The sequence below is a fragment of the Tympanuchus pallidicinctus genome, unplaced genomic scaffold, assembly GCF_026119805.1.
Source record: "Tympanuchus pallidicinctus isolate F22 unplaced genomic scaffold, pur_lepc_1.0 scaffold6, whole genome shotgun sequence".
Classification (NCBI taxonomy): domain Eukaryota; kingdom Metazoa; phylum Chordata; class Aves; order Galliformes; family Phasianidae; genus Tympanuchus; species Tympanuchus pallidicinctus.
In genome coordinates, this window is record NW_026294780.1 from 8,980,141 (window position 1) to 8,993,513 (window position 13,373).

Consider the following 13,373-nt stretch of genomic DNA (forward strand, 5'->3'; position numbering starts at 1 on the left):
TGAAGTGGTAGAAACCCCATTATAAGACGTGTTTGCAGGACGGTCTACCAAACCTGTAGGTTTACCCCGCTGGATTTTATTCCACACAACCAGCTCTCTCAACATCTCTACTTTGAATGTTTGAAAATATTAAGCAATTGCCTGGGACAGCTCCAAAAATCACCTTATCAAAATCACAGCACATCTGACTAAAGGAAAGTCAAGCACCAAAGTGAACATGTACAATCACAGCAAAAACACTTCCTCGCAGAAACTTGAGATCAGTCTTCAAATATTCCACTCAACATAGCTTGGTGTTAACAGCTGAGTAGTGCTTTTGAAATCTTTGTCTTCGTTTGCTCATTCGTTTTGTGCATGGGCACAAAAGTCAACACTGAGGTATAATTTCAGACAATGTATTTCCAAAATTCTTTCAAGGACAACCACGCTCTCACAGAGGCCTGAGCTATAATATACCATTCAGACTCTTTCATCTATATGTTCTAAGCTTTTCTAGGGTTGAAGTCTAATGGGAATTGTCTTCAGACTTTTTTTTATATGGAAAAAACAAAACAATCTTGTACATAATTATTCCCAAATTGATATATTTTCATTTCAAAGTAGAATTAGCATAAACATATTTGATATTCTCTGCCTATCATACTTGCCTTAAACCCCCCCTCCCCCTCCCCAAATATTTCAGCACACTTTTAGTTTTTATAACATACAGTCCATCCAAACGGAAAACGCACTATTAAAAATAACATGAGAAAGAGCCACATAAGTTGCAACAACCTCCTTGTTCATAGTGCATACAGTATAACAGAGATATAGTTCACAGAGGGTCTGTTTAATTACATGAAAATATTTCAGTTTTTATACATGCTTGGATCTGTGTGAACAAGCCATCTGGACAGTGTTTACTGTGAATAAACATCCCATGAAAGGTTAAGCAAGGTGTATACTCTGTGGATGGGATACACTTCACTGAACTGTACCAATACTAAGCAAAACAGACAGCCAGTTAGAACTGTATAGAGGAACATGAACCTTCAGAAGGGAGTTCTTTCTGATTTTTAAGTATTTATCATTATAGAGTATGAAGTGGGATTAAATTAGTCTTCCAACATCTCATGTTTAATAGTGATCTACAGAAGTCTTGGGGCAAGCCTGGGAAGTATTCCAAACTTGACAAGACTTCTGGACTTCTGTTTTTATCTCTTTGTTTCTGTTCATGTTAGCCAGCCCTCCCCCCCCCTCCATGCCAAATAAAAACACCATTACTATTACAAAAACCAAAACGTACGAACAACCTAATTGCGATGGGAAAGAAAGATTTACTGCAAATTCCTCTCTCTCACTCTTCAACAGGAATGTGACAAGCCCTTTTCCTGAATCTTAAAAGCAGATCTTTCTCACGATCATGTAATGATCATACAACAATCATGATCATATTTTCCTCCTCCAGAAACGTTCAAGTGATGCTCTTTTATGTGGAAATCCTACAAGTGACAGCCATGCTCTGAGATGCTCTGAGTACCCACATTCAGGTAAAGGCTAAGACAGATCTTTGAATTAGAAGTGGAATGTTTAATAGCCAGCAAAACGTGTCTCAGAGCTAAATAAAACCCAGAATAGAGAAAAAAGGTTAAACCCAAAGTGGGACACAGATTCTAAAACTAAGGGAGTTGACCTCAACTCTAATAGAACGGGAACTCTGAAAAAGCACTCACATTTTAAGGCTTGTCTTCTCAGTCCTCTCCCTTTGCTTTCTACCCTCTTGGATCATCATTCCAAGCTCTGTATTTCCAGCAGAACACTCCCCTTTCAAACTATTAACAATTCAGTTCATAAACAGTGTTTTTTCTTTACTGCGGCAATTCTCCAAGTAAGGACTGTGAGATCATCACACAATTGTTTCTTCCACAGAACAATAACTACTCAGCACCAGCATGTAATCATTAATTAGGAAGCAGAAAAGAAAAAATAAGAGAAGTTGCACTATTCTCTCCTGACATTCTTCTAGGCACTTAAAAGCCTCAAAAAACACAAGCTAAGCACTTATTAATAAACACGTAACTGGAGAACTAAACAGTGTTGCCAGAAGTACATTTAAAAGGCTTCTTGCTGTGGCCTTTCTTTCCTGCTATCTTACGGATAATCCTGCTAAAGAATGACTGGATCGATGTCCTAATTGCTGATCAATGCATGCTGAATAGCTCAGTATTTGCAACAGCAGAAAGTGCATTACTCACCCTCACTCAAAGAATTCAGCTCCGTTTTGACCCTGGTGCTGAGACAAACTAGCATCTAAGCCACAAGCAATTTTTCACCAGCAGACAGTTGCAAATTCAAGCATTTGTCAGACTAAGGAGGTATTTGGGGCAGCGGCTGTCACTGACTGTAAGTACTGCACCCGTCATTTGTCACTACAGACACATCAGGGATCTTCAACCACCATTTTCACTACAGAGCAAGCTCTTCTTCCACTTGTCATGAGTTGCTGCCCAACAATCTGCCTCTAAAGGCATCTTTACCACAGGCTAAACTTACATACCTTTGTCCAGCCCTACAAATTTTCTTGATGTCCACTTATCACACAAGTTTCCCTGTGCACTACAGGTAACACAGGGCAACAGAGAAGGCAGCAAATCTCACACTATATATACTAATGATTAAAAGCACAAGCTGCCAAACAGCCTAAATCATACAATCATAGGATCACAAGATTGGAAAGGACCTACAAGATCATCTAGTCAAACCGTCCTCACATTATCACTGCTTCCACAAGCAATCTGAAGAACCCAAGCAATAATTGTCCTTCATAAATCTTCAAGCTTCTCCTTAAAAATAAATCAAGAATTCTGTCTGATACTATGGGATTATCGATACACATACCTACACTGGTTAAATATCTTACCTACACATAGTTCACATTTTCTCTAAAGCATGTATTTGCACACTTCTGTTTCTGTGTTAGTGCCTTTCTACAATATGATGCTGTTATACAGACTGCCATCAGTCCTCTGGTGGACTACAGACATCCTGCTTGTTATCATCTAGCTGATGTTAGTCACAATCCCAAGCTCCTCGTTATTCCAGCTACACAGCTGGAGCAATTAAAATTCACATTTTCCTAGCCTTCCTGACATTTCCAACACAGCTGTTTCAGACTCCTCTTGTAACATCATTCCTTTGATCATCCCTGTAGCCCTCCTCCACATCTGTTACATGATGAGCTCAAGCTCATCTCCTTCTTTGGAGATGTTCAAGACCTGCCTGGATGCCTACTTGTGTGACCTGGTGTAGGGAACCTGCTTTGGCAGGGGGGTTGGACTCGATGATCTCTGGAGGTCCCTTCCAACCCCTACAGTTCTGTGATTCTGTGAAGTTTTTGGAGTGCAATAACCCTAACCCGCTTACACTCACACCTTTCTCCTTCAAGGTTTTCAGCTGCTGAACTTCCTGCTCACAGGAAAAGGGTCTTGCATTACTTCCTAAGCTGAGGCTGTAGCACCATCCAATTTCAGGCATTCAGCACGAATGCCAGTCAGGTGCCTGTTAACAGTCAAGAGAGAAAAGTGGGAGTTTGGTGCCTAATTAAAAATCTGCCCCCTTCCACTGATTATATAAGAGATTAGATTGCTAATTTTGACACCAAGGTTAGACTCAGTAAAGTGAATTCCTGTCAGTGTATGGCCTGATACTTTGCTATGTTGAATTCCATCCCTTCATTACTACAATTCGTAAAATTAATTGTTCCTGTACAATCACTTCACTTAAAGTAGTGCACAGGAAATGAATGTCCTCTTCCCATCAGGAAGTTTCAACAGCCTGCTTTTAATATAATATCATAACAACGTCAACTTTAAAAAAAAAAAAAAGAAGTTTTGAGAAACCTTGAGGATTTTTTGAGAAAGTCAATTAACTTCATTTTGTAACTAATTCATTTTACTTATGGACCTCCACTTGTCTCCCCTTTTCTTTGTAGAGCTTCTTTGCTTGAGTTCATAGCTCTTACACTCAACTAACCCTCCTCTATCTTAAACAATAATTTCAAAACTGCACCATCCTAAATGCCTCAGTAGAATCCAGAGAGACCAGTTCTAGTACAGTTTTCTTTTTCAAGCAAACCTATCTTCTTATTAAAAAAAAGATGTTAGGTCAGTCTGACATGACCTATCTCTGGAAAACAGATTGTATTTCATCGTCTTTCTATTCACTTTCCCTGTCTTTAATTATTAATTCCTTCAAGTCTTCTCTAAGTTTATTAAGGTCAAGTTAAGAACTCTGAAGTTGCCTACACTGCATTTTCAATTTTCTTACAGCTACGTATTATATTCAGTAATATAAAGTTATAAAAGTCCTTTTAAAAAAAATCTTAATAGCTGAGCTATATTTTAATTATCCATTAAATAGGTACCTTTAAGAAATTCCTGATTACATGGCAACTTTGCACGTCACTGTGATAGCCAGAAAGTTTGAATTCTTTAAAAATAGTCAAGATTCAAAAATGTCTGCTTCTTCTGAGATTACAGAGTTATGTGAAATTATCAGTGAAATATCCAAGACTTTTTGATATCTGAGACCTCAAGTGAGAAGAAGCAAAGCAAAACATAGCTACGGCCCTTGTTTAACTTGGTATGCAAAAACTGTGCAAATTTGTGCTACATAAGCCTCTGCATAGGGTGAAAAGTACCATAAACTTCAACCGTTTAGGACAATTTCTTACATTCACAAACTGTTAAATGCATTCATGTAGACTTCTTGGTTCACTGGGTGTCTCAAGCATCTTAGATCCAGATAAGTTGTTGTGTGGAGGTGTACTTTTCCTGATAAAATTTAAAAGCTTTTTACGAGGATAAATACTTCATACCATTCAAGAAAACTGCCCAATAGAATGTATGAACCATTGTTTTCTATATGAGAGTTCCTTTAGCACTTTTGTATCTCTATTTGCTCACCATACATGTTGCTGAACATGTGCTATATATATACATAAATACCTTAAACACACAAAAACTCTTTCACTTAGTCTGCAATTTTAAGTTCTCTTTTTGACCCAAATTGGTCTATTTATCTCTTAAGCTGCAAGTAATCATCCTGTTAATGATCAATCATCCTGTTAAAAGTACGAATACCTTGTCTCCTTCAGACAACCTGGACATGAATTCTACAGATGCCTTGGCTGGTCAGACACCTAGTTATTGATTTGATCTTCAAACAGGAGAACTGAGTCATACATACTGCCTCTTTAAAATGGGTTTGTAGCTGACTGTACATGCCATAATGTTCAGCTGGTTAAGATTCCTTGTGAAAAGGACAGCATGGATTCTGTCTAAATTTATACCTGCAGGGCACCTCAATAAACTAGTTCAGCACGGTAACTCAGCACAAGAGCACACTGTAACTATAAGGTACAGTCCTACTGAAATCAGTAGAAAAGTTAAGATTTTCCCAGATGCAGGTTTTATTATTAATCTGACTTCTTGGAAGCTCCACAAGTGAAAAGTAGAAATGATCCACTCACAAAGTTTACAAGAACGAAAGCAGTATGCTGGGAAATTATCTTGAGGTATGGGTTAGATGGTTTGGATTAAGTGCTATTCCCTCAGCACGTCTTAGTGAAAGAGTGAGTCCTGAAATGCTCACAGAGATTTTTATGTAGCTCATCTAAGCATTTCCCAAGGATAATGCTGAGGTTATTAATAATTAGGTACTGGAAATTTTGTAATACTGTAATAACTTTATAAATAAAGTACAAGCAAAGGGATAAAATTAGTATGTTATTGAATTGAATGTAAACTTGGAAAGAATAATGTTCCAAACATTTTAATGCCTGGATATAACGGTGGCATTTAGTTCCAGACTGCCCCTAATTTATTTTGTGCTTGCAGAGAACATGTTGTAGGTTAAATATCTGTGAAAAGACACAAAAGTTCCCCTAATAAAGAAACAAAGTAATAACCTACAAATTATTGTATTCTTCAGAAAACACTTGAAATTAAGCTGCTTCTCCCAAAGTCTCTGCCCTCTACAGACATTCTCATTAGCTGTGTATCTTCTTGTCCTCTAACCCCTTTTTTTCATCTTTCTCCTTGCGTTCAGGCTCTACTCAATCTGATTATGCCTTCATTTAGTACATTATTCAGACCCAGGCCTTTGTCTCTGCCTGCACTGCTAAAGTCATGATTAATTCTTCAGACTAGAATCAACAGTCAGATAGAAAAACACTTAATGTAATGTAGAACATTATTAAAAGGCCAAGTGCCTCGTATTACGTAGTAACTGCACACATAGTTACTGCAATTATATGTACCAATCAGTCACCACATACTGATTGATTTATCCCTAACAAGAGGATGATGAACGTGATGGCCCACGAAACACGATCACTGTGCATTTAACACACCCATGTATTCACATAAGGCAGCTGCTCTGCATCTCAATGTAATTTACAAGCCAGCAAGAAGGAAAAAACAGGAGAATGAACAAACTAGTTTCAGAAACAAACAAACGGGTTTGTTTCTGTTAGAAACAAACTAGTTTCTGCTAGAAAACAAAACACAGCAAAAGCAGAGAGTGAACCTGCAGTAAAAACTAACTACCATTACTTGCACAGCAATCTTCTTGACAATTATCTCTCCCTAGTCAGTCACTCATGCAGTTTGTCCAAGAGTCACATAGGCCACTATATGCATTACCAGGGTACACCTTTAGTAGTTGCCCCCCCAGACACTGACTGAAGAGAAAGCAAAAACTGCTACCTAACAGGGGTACCACTGGAAATAATTTATGTCTCAGGCAAGCACATTAAGGAGGCAGCACAACCAAAAGAACTATGTGGAGCATGATATACACAGCACTGAGCTTGACTCTTACTGAAGAAGCCACTGAATCCAAATTAATTCAAAGAAAACATGCACCAAACATCAAGCAAGCATGCAAACAGAAGCAGGTGACATTCTCTTTTCTTTTTTCCATATTTTTTCTTTGGATCTAATCTAACACAATGCTTCAAATGAGTTGTGGGATCTGTCTACATGGAATTAATTGCACTGCCAGGACCACTTCTGAGAAATGCTTAATTAGGATGATGTGCTGTCCCTGAAGGGGAGCCCTAAATGCTGGGTTTTTTCTGCTATTGTCACAGATTTCTTTGAGAGTGTGAAGACAGAACCCACAGGGGACAAGGCATAGTTGTCTTGGAGAAGAATGAAAATGCTGTAAGAAGCTGCACTGAACAGGATGGAGATGCAGGATTGCCCCAGGCATATCTTTCCCCATGCAGACAATGGCTAATAGAAGAAATAAAGATGGCATGAATGACTGGTATTACTGCAATTCCTTTTAAGTCTGGGTAAAGCTAGCTCCAGGGTCTAGCAATGATAATTTGCTGCTAGCAATTTCATCCCTGATGTCTTGAGACCAAACACGTGCTGGACTCCCAAGCTATTCTTAACTGAAGTGTTCAGCATGGTGTAATGAAAAATTAAGTCCCCACATAAACCCCAAAGCATCTTATGTACTGCATTCCATTCTGCCACAGTGAAACAACCCAGGCCAGAGCTTGCTTCAGTCCCAGATTTAGGTACAATTCTGGTAATAAACCCCTCCAGACTTCTCTGTAACTGATGTCAGTCTGCACTGAGACATGTATCTGATACAGGGAAGACAACTGCTACATGAGATCCTGCATTTACTGGCTCTGCTCAAGCTTTCAAATGAGCTTGTTTGCCCTTAGCAGGATTGGGAAAAATGCCTCTGAGAAGTAACAACTGTTCTCTAAGGCAACACTCATTATGCTTAACTCTAAAATGACACTGGGGTCACTATATCAGTGATGAGGAGACTGAGGGTTCCCTCCCAACTTGTGCACACGACCAGCCACAAGACCACAAGTATGACATTTCATCTCTCACTGCCTCCTATTCCCGCACCAGCGAAATCTCCAGCCTCTATTTGCCTGGCTGCCTGCTTTGATTCGCTGCATCACCAGCACATGTGCCACTACTTCTCTTATTCTCTGAAATCCCAGATGTCAGGTGCAGCTGGTCAACATACAGTCCACCAAAAGCTGCTGTGGCCTGCAGGAAGCAAGAGAGTCCCAGCACTGAACTCTGTTTGAGAATGAGGGGAAAAGAGCATTGCCTCACAAGAATCTACTGCCAACAGGAGCCCTATCAGGACACACACTTGCCACACAGTCTAGTCATGTAGCATTAACCTCTGCACGCTCCCACAACACAGGACCTAAATCAGATCACGTTGTGAAGAAGGAAACACTTGACAAACCTAGACTAATGTCATGGCCCAGCAAGATTCTGTTCCCAACCTAAAGGATATCGAGCTATGCTACAGCAATATCCAATGACCACAAAAGCAGATCTGCTTTACTCCCTCTGCACTAACTCAGTGTTCAAGGGAGGAAAACTAAACAGCCACCAATTCACTCTTACAGTAGAAGCAGGTTACAAACGTTGGCCTTCAGCACAGGCTGTGTTTAAATCTCACAAACTTTTAGAAGCACATCAACTGTTCAAAGATGTGTTCAGTTTACACTGTCACTAGCTAACAGTCTTCCTGAGCTTCTGTAGGCAACACACCCAAAGACAGCAGAAAACCCCTGGTGAATACAATAAAGTATCCACAGTACAAAAAATAGCACAAGCATACCATTGATAACAGGTACAGGACCCTGCCAGCACTTTCTCATTTGTAAGAAAGTTATTTTTGCTCTATCACCTTCCTGCAACTATATTAATGAAAGCACTTTTTCCATTTTTGAACTTCTGTATTCAGTGTCCATAGATCATCACACATTATAGTATTAATCATTAAAGCTGTTATTACCTTTCTCCAACTTTCAGAGATGGAATTCAGCCTGGGCATCCAGTTCTTTTTAAATAAAGCCTGAAAGACAAAAAAGGACAAAGTGTTTCTGACTGAATGGATCCAAACGAACAGACCAGTATTGGAGGAAAAAAAAAACAAAAAACCACTCTAAAAAAAAACAATATAGGAGCAAGTGGGAAAAAAAAAATCACTAAATTCATTAAAATGTAGTGTTGACACTTTATAATGTAGCTCCTCCAACACTGGAAACAGACGCTGCATCAGTTCTGAGAACAAAGAACCAGGTACTGTTGCTGTACCTTTCTACACTTAATGACAGTGACGTCAATCTTCCTTCAACTATATTAATGAAAGCATGCATTTAACTAAAGAAACTTTTCTATTAAGTTTGTAAAAGACCCAGTGCAGTTACAGTACATGAAGTTTAATAAAAAAGCTACTTCATGTCACAGCAACAATCTTGCTCACCTAGCACAGCTTCCCAGTTCTTCTTAACTTTTGCCTGCCCCTTCCAGCTGCAGTCAGTGCCAGGCCACCAGAACAACGCATCACAAAACCATCCCTAAGAGGTTTCTCCAGGCAACGGGAATGCAAACAACTGAACTGAGAACCTGCTCTGTTCTGCAGAGACCCCCAAGCAATTTTCATGCCCTACAGGCCCGGTCTGAATTCAGATGTCACTGATGAAGAGGTTCAAAAGTTTCACCTTTTATTACCAAAACTCGCTGTGACAAAGAACACACTGTTTTCGGCCACATCAAGAACACTTGCCACACCTAAGCAACAGGCACCTTAACATTCTTTTTCCCTTTCAAGAAGCACAATGAAGATATCTCCTACCACCAAATGTGGAATGGGATAAAATGTCCCATAAATCAATTAGTCCAGAATCCTTAGCCAAGTTCATTGTAAAACAAATACAAAGCACGCAGCCATCACACAGCATCTAACATTTCACCCCTCGTCTCTTCTCAGTCCATATCTCAGGACACATTCCTTATTTTGTGGGGGGACAGGTCTGTGCTTTTAGGTCTCCACTTTCTGAAATGAAGCAGGGGTACCCTGCTGAAAAGTGTTTTACAATGGTAAATAAGGAGCAGGAATATCACACGCTGACATGAGGGTAGCTGTGGCGTTTGATAGTGCCAAACCTATTGGGATGGTGAATGGGGTAAGATACATAGACAAAACCTGGCCCAGCGCTTCTTTCTATGCAGAGCAGCTCACAGACTGAACGATCACCCCAACTCAATCATTCTAGAAGAAAACCCTGGAATAAAATGTACAAAAAAGCAGGGGATCAGCATGAAGGAGTAAACTGTAGATCGAAGTACGGATGAACTAATGGAAAGGGGCTGTGACACACGACAGTGCAGGCCAGGAGCCAGCTGAGCGCTCTGGATCTCCTCAGCCTTGTGAAGGCAACAGCCAGACTTCCTCTAATGCACTCCTACTGGTTACTGTCTCTTGCTATAGACCAGATGTGACTATCTCAGACCTAACCCATCTTTTCCTTGCTTTTCTTTATTTTAATAGCATGAAAAATCTGGGAACTTTTCCTTGTCAGAACAAAACAGTCTGCCTGAACCCATGCTGGGCACAGTCACCCATTGCAATGTCCCAGCATATTGCAAGTCCAGACATCACGGAAGAAAAGCTCAACCCCAAAAAGCAACATCAGTGTATCCAGAATGTTCTGCTCACTCACTTCCCACTGCTCAACTCTTTTCAAGAGGGAACCCAATCCTCACCAAGAGGTTCTGATTTCCCAGCCAGAAGGCCATTGGGAGGCTCCTAGGCCAACCTGCTCACAACAGGGCCATCCCTTAGGTCTGACGTTGCTCAGGGCCTAAAACATCCCCTGGCAAATTGTTTAACTGCTAGACAACGTGTTATACATGTCCAGTGCTGCTAGAACCAAGCAGGCAAGACATCTTTTTCCTGTGGGAAGAAGCTACTTCTCTAGTAAAATATCCAAGTGGGGAAAATTTATAAATATACACAGGAGGATTAAGAAAGCTAAAACTTGAGTTCACAGGAAAATATACCGATGAGTCACAAATAGAACAGTCCTTAAAATGTTAAATTCAAGGGAGATTCATAAATAAAGCAGTGTTCAGATTTGTAATGCAGTTGTTAAGATTATGTCGTCAGCTTACAATGGTGCCTGTGAACATTCAAATCAAACTATTAAAGATACCCCAGCATTGAAATCTAAGAGGAAACCACATAGACTAAAAAGAATTTCTGATTTAAATTGGGATTCTAATGGTTGAGAAAAAGTGAAGAAGAAAGACCTAAATGTTAGACAATGCACCCACAATAAAAGCAGATATCCTGTTGGGGTTTAACAGCTAATGAGCTGCACAAAAAGCAGCAATGAAACTGAGTGAGAAATACTGGCTACTGCAGGCTGAACACTGACCAGTCTGTAACCTGTGCGAAAAAGGGCTTATGAAGGCAACAGAAAGGCAGCCTCACCAGAGCAATTCAAGTGAAGCTCTGTGAAGCTCAGAAACATGAAGGCTGAGACGACTTACAGTTTGGACTCCAGAAATACCATGACAAACACCAGAAGGGTGAAAACAGAATTTTTAAAATTATAATGTTTGTCTTAAAATAATGTTTATCTTAAAAATAATGTTTACCTTAATTCTGTTAACTGAAATAACAGCAACCAAGAAAGCTAATTCAGTCAAGAAAAAATTTGGTATTTATATAAAAGAAGCGCTATGCCATTGCTTTAAAAGACACTAGACTTGACACCTCAGGAAACTCTCCAGTCCCATGCTTTATGCACTCAGCAGAAAAGCATGTAAGATTTTTTACAGGAGCAAGCCTCTTCAAAGAAGTGGCCTTTAAGTTGCTCAAGTTTACCTCTCTTTTCATGGTCCAAGGTGAAAGTGGAATAAATTCAAGGTTCGTTTCTCATCTGAACTGACAGCCATAGAAGCTACAAAGCATTTAACTTACTCTGGCTGCTGGAGAGTTCCTCAACAAGGATGGAGACATATGATATTACGTGGAGCTTTGTTCAAGGTTAAATGCAATATGCAAGGCAAAGTCATTTACTATTTTAATTATTGCCAGTTGGTAAATTCAATGCAAGCACATAAGCTCCTAGTTGATATCTTTTCTAACTTATTTATGACTTACGAATGTATTCATTTAGTATTGTTATTTTTTCTTTTTCTATTCTAAAAGCAGGACACATACTGTGAAAGCTCCTGGGCACTGCACAAGCTACTCACAAAGCAAGTCACAGCCAGCCACAGTCACAAGGTTAAGTGCTGACACAACAGACCTACTACTATACTTAAACCCTGTAATGTGTTTTACCACCACTCACCTTCAAGGCATTTATATAAATATGTAGACGTGGTAAGGCATTTCACTTAAAATGAAGATATGAAAATGGGATGATAATGAATCTAAAAATCTTACATAAATGCTATGACTAAAAATGACTAGTTCACCGGCCATAAGCAAATCATACTGCATCTCCTGTAGCGCTTGTGAGCCATCCCTACTGATATCCTACCGCAGTGTCACCTCTTGCAGGTACCCACCTCCTTTAGGTTGTATTCTACCACAGCTCAATTTCACTGAATTGTTAGTCTGCCTATAAGCTCTCCGCTTTGAGGAAATCACCGTATTTTTTAATTGCACTGCAGTAGTGTTTTGGCACCAGGTTTAGAACCACTGAAGTGCTTGCTTTCCCTGCAATAAGTGAACTGAATGTCAGTGGTATGTGCACAGGTAGTGAGACCAGAGAGGCCACTCTCACTTGCTTATGAAAGAGTCTAACTGGGTGAGATTCAAACCCCTTTGTTTTAGCTTCCATTGTTCGTTTCTTAAATTACATGGCCTTGCAGTACCATCAAGACTATGGCTGAGTATAGTAATGCACTACTACCACACTAGAGCACCAGTTTCTTGGCATGTTCTGTCTGGTTTTCTGCATTAAGAAATGATGATGATGAGGAAAAGATTCTTCAAAGACTGCAGTGTATTTTTGCTTAATTAAAACTAAACAGAAATAGTTTTGCAACTGATTGATGACAGCATTTCAAACCCTAGTGCTTGCTGCCAGATACTAAAAGCCATTCAGATCCTTCACTGTAAGGAAATACTACATAATTAGCCATTTTCATCCCAGTACTTTGCACTTGCAAACAGGATTACTGTGCAAACTGATAAGAACATCAGTTCTCGCTTAAATGTGCTGTACCTTTATTCCTGCTTCCTGCAGTGTGAAGCATGTGATACCATTCCCTTACAGAAATCACCTGAAAGTTTGATACAAAACAAACACAGAAAGGACTGGAACTACTGGAAATCCCTCGCTTTCTCTTCCTCTCTATGCTTCTCTATGTTTCTTTCTCACTCATTAAAGAGCAGCTAAATCACTCAAGAGAGGAATGAATGTCTAACTTTCTCCTTCTGAATTACATGTGCTGCCAACATCTTTGAAAAGTACTTGAATCATGACACTATGTGTGGCTTTGTCCATTAGTCAAGCAGAGAAAAACAATGCT

General features: G+C 39.6%; 1 protein-coding gene across 16 annotated transcripts in view; it reads right to left on the reverse strand.

The window, feature by feature from the left end:
* INPP4A (inositol polyphosphate-4-phosphatase type I A) overlaps nucleotides 1-13,373 on the reverse strand; it is a 113,009-nt gene that overhangs the window by 61,361 nt on the left and 38,275 nt on the right. For all 16 annotated transcript variants that reach the window (XM_052705683.1, XM_052705685.1, XM_052705690.1 and 13 more), the window contains exon 2: nucleotides 8,833-8,892. The gene's annotated coding sequence lies outside the window, so the exon portion shown is untranslated. The remainder of the gene's footprint in view (nucleotides 1-8,832; nucleotides 8,893-13,373) is intronic.